The sequence below is a fragment of the Triticum urartu genome, chromosome 6A (assembly GCF_056163025.1).
Source record: "Triticum urartu cultivar PI428250 chromosome 6A, HENAU_Tu73, whole genome shotgun sequence".
Taxonomy (NCBI): domain Eukaryota; kingdom Viridiplantae; phylum Streptophyta; class Magnoliopsida; order Poales; family Poaceae; genus Triticum; species Triticum urartu.
The window spans coordinates 113,096,954-113,107,125 of record NC_141878.1 but is presented as its reverse complement, the minus strand read 5'-3'; positions in this window follow the sequence as shown (position 1 = coordinate 113,107,125).

Here is a 10,172-nt window from a genome sequence, read left to right as displayed (position 1 = left end):
CCGGGCAAGGTGCTAGATCGAGCATCTTTTCCAGTATCGGATTTTCCAACCCTCAGGAAGGGGGGCCGAACACCGAATCATCTTCGCCTTTGTTAGCCAGTCCTGGTCAAAGAGCAATTTCTCAGAATGGCATCATGATAAATGATAGACGGTGTGTTCGGCTAGAGGATTACTTACTTGGTCGGTGGTACGGTTGCTGCTCAGGCCCACGTCCTCGGTAGTATTTGGACACTCTATTTGGGGTCCGAAGAATGATTTATACATCTCCTCGTGCGACAGGCTGAGGAAATTCTGAATAGTGCGCGGTCCTTCGGGGTTGAACTCCCACATGCGGAGGGGCCGGCGTTTGCATGGCTGGATTCATTGAACCAGCATGACTTGCATTACCATAATCAAACTGAAATCTCCTTCGAAGAGATCTTGAATGCAACTCTGTAGTACAGGCACGTCCTTGGCTAGACCCTAGCTCAGCCCTCTGCTAATCCATGACATCAGTTGTGGTGGAGGGCCTGAGCGGAAAGCAGGGGCAGCCGCCCACTTGGCACTTCTGGGAGATGTGATGTAAAACCACTCCCGTTGCCATAATCTGGACACCTCTGGAAAGGAACCTTTTGGCCACGGAGCTCCTGCTCTCTTGCTTATTAATGCGCCTCCGCACGCTGCATACTGCCCTTCGACCGTCTTCGGCTTCACGTCAAAGGTCTTGAGCCACAGGCCGAAGTGAGGGGCAATGCGGAGGAAGGCCTCACACACGACAATAAATGCCGAGATGTGGAGAAAGGAGTCCGGGGCTAGATCGTGGAAATCTAGCCCGTAATAGAACATCAACCCCTAACGAAGGGATCCAGAGTGAGGCCTAGACCTCGGAGGAAGTGGGAGATGAACACGACGTATTCGTTGGGTTCAGGAGTAGGGATGACCTGCCCTCGGGTATGCAGTCGATGCGAAACCTTGGCGGTCAGGTATTTGGCCGCCCTCAACTTCTTGATATCTTCTTCCGTAACGGAGGAGGGCATCCACCGGCCTTGAAGTCTAGATCTGGACATGATTGAAGGTCCGAATCACCTGACCTGGGCTTTGGGGGAAGGATTTGATTGAGCACGGGAGGGAAAAAAGTAAAAACCTTGTCCCTTTATAAAGAGGGTGAATATCAAGCGTCCTCTCCGTAGCCGTTTGGGACTTGCCTATAATCTAGGAGTCCTAGACACGGTTGGATTACCCACGGCCGTATTGATGAGAATCCTATAATTAGGGGAACACGATCTCTGCTTTGACAAGACGTATCAAGAAACCGCCTCGTGTTATGTGTGGAGCTGGTTGAAGAAAAACAGTTCGAATAATCACCGAGCCATGGCATGATGTCATGTTGCCAAAACGTGTCATCAGATTAAGATTTGTGGAAATATTATTCTCTCTATGGTGGTATGTGGAACTTGTTTTGCGGGGTCGGACACTATCCTTGTATTCAAATTCTTCTGTGATGTGTTCAGAGGAGGAACCCGCCTTGCAATGCCGAAGACAACACTGCGCGCCGGACTCATCGTCACTGAAGCCTGGTTCAGGGGCTACTGAGGGAGTCCTGGATTAGGGGGTCTCCGGACAGCCGGACTATATCCTTTGGCCGGACTGTTAGACTATGAAGATACAAGATTGAAGACTTTGTCTCGTGTCCGGATGGGACTCTACTTGGCATGGAAGGCAAGCTAGGCAATACGGATATGTATATCTCCTCCTTTGTAACCGACCTTGTGTAACCCTAGCCCTCTCTGGTGTCTATATAAACCAGAGGGTTTTAGTCCGTAGGACAACGTACAATCATACCATAGGCTAGCTTCTAGGGTTTAGCCTCTCTGATCTCGTGGTAGATCTACTCTTGTACTACCCATATCATCAATATTAATCAAGCAGGACGTAGGGTTTTACCTCCATCAAGAGGGCCCGAACCTGGGTAAAACTTCGTGTCCCCTGCCTCCTGTTACCATCCGCCTAGACGCACAGTTCGGGACCCCCAACCCGAGATCCGCCGGTTTTGACACTGACACCCACCCTGGCACGGGACGAAGTCTTCAATCTTGTATCTTCATAATCCAACAATACGGCCAAAGTATATAGTCCGACTGTCCGATGACCCCCTAATCCAGGACTCCCTCAGAGGGGCCGCCCCCTTCCCCTAGTCCTATTCGGACTCCCCTTGGGGAGGGCGCCACCTTCTGGGCTGCTACCCCCTCTCTCCCATAAGGCCCAATACTTCCTCGGGGGGTTCCGGTAACCCCTCTAGCACTCCGGTTTTCTCCCAAATCACCTGGAACACTTCCGGTGTTTGAATATAGCCGTCCAATATATCGATCTTTATGTCTCGACCATTTCGAGACTCCTCGTCATGTCCGTGATCATATCTGGGACTCCGAACTACCTTCGGTACATCAAAACACATAAACTCATAATACCGATTGTCACCGAACGTTAAGTGTGCGGACCCTATGGGTTCGAGAACTATGTAGACATGACCGAGACTCATCTCCGATCAATAACCAATAGTGGAACCTGGATGCTCATATTGGTTCCTACATATTCTACGAAGATCTTTATCGGTCAAACCGCATAACAATATACATTGTTCCCTTTGTCATTGGTATGTTACTTGCCCGAGATTCGATCATCGGTATCTCAATACCTAGTTCAATCTCGTTACCGGCAAGTCTCTTTACTCGTTCTGTAATGCTACATCCCGTAACTAACTTATTAGCTACATTGCTTGCAAGGCTTATTGTGATGTATATTACCGAGAGGGCCCAGAGATACCTCTCCGAGAATCGGAGTGACAAATCCTAATCTTGATCCTTGCCAACTCAACAAACACCATTGGAGACACCTATAGAGCACCTTTATAATCACCCAGTTATGTTGTGACATTTGGTAGCACACAAAGTGTTCCTCCGGTATTCGGGAGTTGCATGATCTCATAGTCATAGGAACATGTATAGTTATGGAAAAAGCAATAGCAACAAACTAAACGATCATCGTGCTAAACTAACGGATGGGTCGAGTCAATCACATCATTCTCTAATGATGTGATCCCGTTAATCTAATGACAACTCATGTCTATGGTTAGGAAACGTAACCATCATTGATTCAACGAGCTAGTCAAGTAGAGGCAAACTAGTGACACTCTATTTGTCTATGTATTCACACATGTACTAAGTTTCTGGTTAATACAATTCTAGCATGAATAATAAATATTTATCATGATATAAGGAAATATAAATAACAACTTTATTATTGCCTCTAGGGCATATTTCCTTTAGTCGCCCACTTGCACTAGAGTCAATAATCTAGATTACATTGTAATGATTCTAACACCCATGGAGTCTTGGTGCTGATCATGTTTTGCTCGTGAGAGAGACTTAGTCAACGGGTCTGCAACATTTAGATCCATATGTATCTTGCAAATCTCTATGTCTCCATCCTTGACTTGATCGCGGATGGAATTGAAGCGTCTCTTGATGCGCTTGGTTCTCTTGCGAAATCTAGATTCCTTTGCCAAGGCAATTCACCTCCACGATCATATCATAGAAACTTGATTTTCTTGTTACGATGATTTCCACTTCACTCTGAAATTCTTTGAACTTTTCAAATGTTTCAGACTTATGTTTCATTAAGTAGATATACCCATATCTGGTCAAATCATCTGTGAAGGCGAGAAAATAACGATATCCGTCGCGAGCTTCAATGTTCATTAGACCATATACATCAGTATGTATGATTTCCAATAATTCTGTTGCTCGCTCCATTGTTCCGGAGAACGGAGTTTTAGTCATTTGTCCATGAGGCATGGTTCGCAAGTACCAAGTGATTCATAATCAAGTGATTCCAGAAGTCCATCAGAATGGAGTTTCTTCATGCGCTTTACACCAATATGACCTAAACGGCAGTGCCACAAATAAGTTGCACTATCATTATCAACTCTGTATCTTTTGGCTTCAATACTATGAATATGTGTATCACTACTATCAAGATTTAGTAAAAATAGACCACTCATCAAGGGTGCATGACCATAAAAGATATTACTCATATAAATAGAACAACCATTATTCTCTGATTTAAATGAATAACCGTCTCGCATCAAACAAGATCCAGATATAATGTTCATGCTCAACGCTGGCACCAAATAACAATTATTTAGGTCTAAAACTAATCCCGAAGGTAGATGTAGAGGTAGCGTGCCCACGGCAATCACATCGACTTTGGAACCATTTCCCACGCGCATCGTCACCTCGTCCTAATCCAATCTTCGCTTAGTCTGTAGCCCTTATTTCGAGTTGCAAATGTTAGCAACTGAACCAGTATCAAATACCCAGGCACTACTGCGAGCATTAGTAAGGTACACATCAATAACATGTATATCAAATATACCTTTCACTTTGCTACTGCTACGGACCATAGCAGTAGCGCATTTCCACAATAACCGCTACTGCTAAGTTTACTACAAAAATTTAGTCCCACCTCGCTCCGTGAAGAGAGTTTCTACCACCTTAAATATGTTACTTCTCAAACTTTCACAATCACTTGGTCTTCATTGAACTCTATGTGTAGAATTTGTGGCCGCAATATGAGTCTTCACCGGTTCCTAAACCGGTGAGGACTCATATTGACAAATCAGATTGTACACAAAAAGATCATTGATGATCAATGTATTTTTGATGTCTATTTTTACATGCTGACACATAGCAGTAGTGCGTTCTTTGTGAAAGGCGTTACTGCTAGGTCGTTTAGCAGTAGCGCCTTTCTCTATAGCGCACTACTGCTAAGCTATTCCATCTCCCACCCCCACTCTCCTCTATCCGATCCACTCACACTCACACTCACTCGATCTCCCCCTCAACCCCCACCCGCGCCGGTCCTCCCTAGTCGCCCCTCCTCCCTCTGCGCCGCAGTCACCTCCTCCTCGCTAGACTCGGTACCGGCCTCCTCCTCCATCCTCCCTCCACTCGCCGCTCGCCGGCCCCTCCTCGGTCCGCCTTCCTCCTCCGTCCTCCCTCCACTCGCCGCCGGCTGGCCCCTCCTCACTCCGCCTTCCTCCTCCGTCCTACTCTCTTCTCCCTCATCGAGTCACCCCTCCTTCTCCCTCCTCCCTCCTCCATCCACAACCCCTCCTCCCTGCTACATTTTGATTTAGTAGGCTAGTTCATATGCAGCATTTTGATTTAGTTGATTTAGTAGGTTAGTTGATTTAGTATGCTAGTTGATTTAGTAGGCTAGTTGATTTAGTAGGCTAGTTGATTTAGTTGATTTAGTATGCACCATTTTATTGTTATTTTTTCTGTAGATGGATAGATAGATGCTTTTGTTTTTCTATAATAAGTTATTTTTTGGCAAAATGTAGGTGCCAATTTAGTTAAATTTACCACTTGTTTTTTAATCAATTATCTTAGGCAATAGGGGCCAAATTAGATGAAATGTCTTGGTAGGTGGTACCCTGATTTGGTAGATATTTGTGAAAAGGTTTTTCAGCAATAGGTGCCACTAAAATGCTTTGGTAGGTGGTACCTTGTCATCTAATATGTTACTAGATCTTAGGATTATAATTGTCCATCAAATTGCTTCTCGGGGAAGAACCAAAAATATCACATGCTACTGTTTTTCTTTCCTATGAAGTGGATCGTTAATCCTTTGCTCATATTGCTTTAGGAAAATGGCGCCACCACCACCACCACCATGTCTACTGTGCAAGTCAAGGTGCGCCAGCAGCCTTGCAACTGGCAAGCTGTTCGACATTTATTTCCAGCCGAGTTTTCATCATGCGGCGGTAGGAAATTAGATGAAATGTAACAACTATTTTATTTTTAGTGTTGGCATTACTGCATTGTGTCATTTTGCTTTTTTACACAGATCGTCCCATGCAATGTGAGGTTGAAATTCAACAAGCTGATAGGAGACACTGTGACATTTGAGGCTCCTGGGGGCCGTACACTATGGAGGTCGAGAAAGGACGCAAAATGTCGCAGATTTGAGGAGATGGATGGGCCCGTTTCCTCGTCCGCATGCGTCTTACTAGTGGTGAGTTGATTAGCTTCTCCTTCAGAGAAGAAAGACCCAAGCTGGCTGTCATTTATCTAAACCCGGTGGAAGATGATGAAGATGGCAAAGATGATGAAGATGATGAGGACCCACTCCATGAAGATGATGAGAACCCACTTCATGAAGCCATCGTAGCTGAAAGAATGAGGCTGAGCGAGGAGGAGGTGTGCAACCTATGGGACATAATTCCGCCACATGATGACTTTGTCGGGGTGCCATTCATGACCCGCCTGACAAGTACCATGGTCGATTGGCATGAAATGGTATGTTATAGTGACTGTAGTAATTTGATGATATATATATATACGCTTTATTGTTATACTTACAAATGCAAATTATCCGATGATATGCTTAGTGAATCCGGTGATATGCTTAGTGTAGAGAATGATATGCTTTGTGGAATCTAGTCGATGATATGCTTTAGTGTAGAGTCTAATCACATGCTTATTACTGTAGAATCCAAGAAACTATTAATAGTGTAGATAATCCATATATACTTATTAGTAGAATCCATGCTTAATTAATACAAATGCGTAGTACTGTGTCTTTTGATCGTGTACAAATCTATACTTGATAGAAATATATTTGCAAGAGTATGTACAAGGCTATTTATTAATTGATATGTTTTCCTTATTCAGACATTGCCAAAGAACGTATCTGTGAGTTGTGGTATCGAGCCTGATGAAGAAGGCTCAGCTGGACTACGCCTTACCACAAGGGGCTCCGTCATCACCTGTACTTACCGCATGGACACAAACGGTCGCACACACTTAAACTCGGTTGGGTGGAAGAGATTCCTCGTTGGCAAGAATCTTCGTGTTGGACATGCCATCCTAATTACTATCAGGAACACCCACCGCCCAGGCTTTAGGATGATGATCGTCGTCGATATCATCTAGAACTACATATGTGTGTGTGTGGCTATATCATCTAGAACTACATATGATGATCATCGTCGATGTCGTCGATTTCATGTAAAACTACATATGGTGATCATCATTGATATCACCTAGTACTGCTTGAGGATGCATGTTGACTATATATGAAATTGTTATCTACTAGTACTACCTAGTACCTATAATGCTTTATGAAATTGATATGTAGTAGTACCTATTATCTGGAAATTGCAGTTTATTGAAACTGAAACGGGGTAGGAATTGGGGAAACTGATGAAAGATATAGCAGTAGCACGAGGCTAGGAAACCGCTACAGCTAACTAATAGTAGCGCGTTCCGAAAAAGCACTGCTGATATAGTCTGGAGTAGTAGCGCGTGTATGGCACACGCTACTACTAAACGTTAGCTATAGCGTCGTACTAGTAGGGTGGCCCCCCGCGCTGCTGATGGCACCAAACCCGCGCTACTACTAGGTTTTGCCTAGTAGTGCTGTTGGGGAACGCAGTAATTTCAAAATAAATCCTACGCACACGCAAGATCATGGTGATGCATAGCAACGAGAGGGAAGAGTATCGTCCACGTACCCTCGTAGACCTTAAGAGGAAGCGTTATGAGAACGCGGTTGATGTAGTCGTACGTCTTCATGATTCGACCGATCCAAGTACCGAATGTACGGCACCTCCGAGTTCAGCACACGCTCAGCTCGATGACGTCCCATGAACTCCGATCCAGCAGAGCTTCACAAGAGAGTTTCGTTAGCACGACGGCATGATGACGGTGATGATGTTGCTATCGACGCAGGGCTTTGCCTAAGCACCGCTACGATATGATCGAGGTGGATTCTAGTGGAGGGGGGCACCGCACATGGCTTGGAACAATCAACTTGTGTGTTCTAGGGTGCCCCTGCCCCCGTATATAAAGGAGCAAGGGGGAGGCCGGCCGGCCCTTGCAGGGCGCGCCAGGAGGAGGAGTCCTCCTCCTAGTAGGAGTAGGACTCCCCTTTCCTACTCCTACTAGGAGGGGGAAAGGAAGGAGGCGAGGGAGAAGGAAAGGGTGGCGCCGCCCCCTTCCCTAGTCCAATTCGGACCGGAGGGCGAGGGGGCGTGCGGCCTGCCCTGGTCAGCCCTCTCTCTCTCCACTAAGGCCCATGTGGCCCATTACTTCTCCTGGGGGGGTTCCGGTAACCCTCCGGCACTCCGGTTTTCTCCGAAATCACCCGGAACACTTCCGGTATCTGAATATAGTCGTCCAATATATCAATCTTTATGTCTCAACCATTTCAAGACTCCTCGTCATGCCCGTGATCACATCTGGGACTTCAAACTACCTTCGGTACATCAAATCACATAAACTCATAATACCGATCGTCACCGAATGTTAAGCGTGCGGACCCTACGGGTTCGAGAACTATGTAGACATGACCGACACATATCTCCGGTCAATAACCAATAGCGGAACCTGGATGCTCATATTGGCTCCTACATATTCTACGAAGATCTTTATCGGTCAAACCGCATAACAACATACGTTGTTCCCTTTGTCATCGGTATGTTACTTGCCCGAGATTCGATCGCGGTATCTCAATACCTAGCTCAATCTCGTTACTAGCAAGTCTCTTTACTCGTTCCGTAATGCATCATCCCTCAACTAACTCATTAGTTGCATTGCTTGCAAGGCTTATAGTGATGTGCATTACCGAGAGGGCCCAGAGATACCTCTCCGACAATTGGAGTGACAAATCCTAATCTCGATATATGCCAACTCAACAAGTACCATCGGAGACACCTGTAGAGCACCTTTATAATCACCCAGTTACGTTGTGACATTTGGTAGCACACAAAATTTTCCTCCGGTAATCGGGAGTTGCATAATCTCATAGTCATAGGAACATGTATAAGTCATGAAGAAAGGAATAGCAGTAAACTAAAACGATCAAGTGCTAAGCTAACGGAATGGGTCAAGTCAATCACATCATTCTCCTAATGATGTGATCCCGTTTATCAAATGACAATTCATGTCTATGGTTAGGAAACATAACCATCTTTGATCAACGAGCTAGTCAAGTAGAGGCATACTAGTGACACTCTGTTTGTCTATGTATTCACACATGTATTATGTTTCCATTTAATACAATTCTAGCATGAATTATAAACATTTATCATGAAATAAGGAAATAAATAATAACTTTATTATTGCCTCTAGGGCATATTTCCTTTAGTCTCCCACTTGCACTAGAGTCAATAATCTAGTTCACATCTTTATGTGATTAAACACCAGTAGTTCACATCTTTATGTGATTAGTTCACATCTCCATGTGACTAACACCCAAAGGGTTTACTAGACTCGATAATCTTGTTCACATCGCTATGTGATTAACACCCAAAGAGTGATCATGTTTTGCTTGTGAGAGAAATTTAGTCAACAGGTCTGCCACATTCAGAGCCGTATGTATTTTGCAAATTTTCTATGTCTACAATTCTTTGCACGGAGATACTCTAGCTAATTGCTCCCACTTTCAATATGTGTCCAGACCGAGACTTAGAGTCATCTAGATCGATGTAAAAAGCTTGCATCGACGTAACTCTTTACGACGAACTCTTTTATCACCTCCATAACCGAGAAATATTTCCTTAGTCTTCTAAGGATAATTTTGACCGTTGTCCAGTGATCTACTCCTAGATCACTATTGTACTCCTTTGCCAAACTCAGGGCAGGGTATACAATAGGTCTGGTACATAGCATGGCATACTTTATAGAACCTATGATTGAGGCATAGGGAATGACTTTTCATTCTCTTTCTATTTTCTGTCGTGGTCGGGTTTTGAGTCTTTACTCAACTTCACACCTTGCAACATAGGAAAGAACTCCTTCTTTGACTGTTCCATTTTGAACTACTTCAAAATCTTGTCAAGGTATGTACTCATTGAAAATATATTAAGCGTCTTGATCTATCTCCATAGATCTTGATGCTCAATATGTAAGTAGCTTCACCGAGGTATTTCTTTGAAAAACTTCTATCAAACACTCCTTTATGCCTTCCAGAAAATTCTAAATTATTTCCGATCAACAATATGTCATTCACATACACTTATCAGAAATGATGTAGTGCACCCACTCACTTTCTTGTAAATATAGGCTTCACTGCAAGTCTGTATAAAACCATATGCTTTGATCACTTTATCAAAGCATATATTCAAC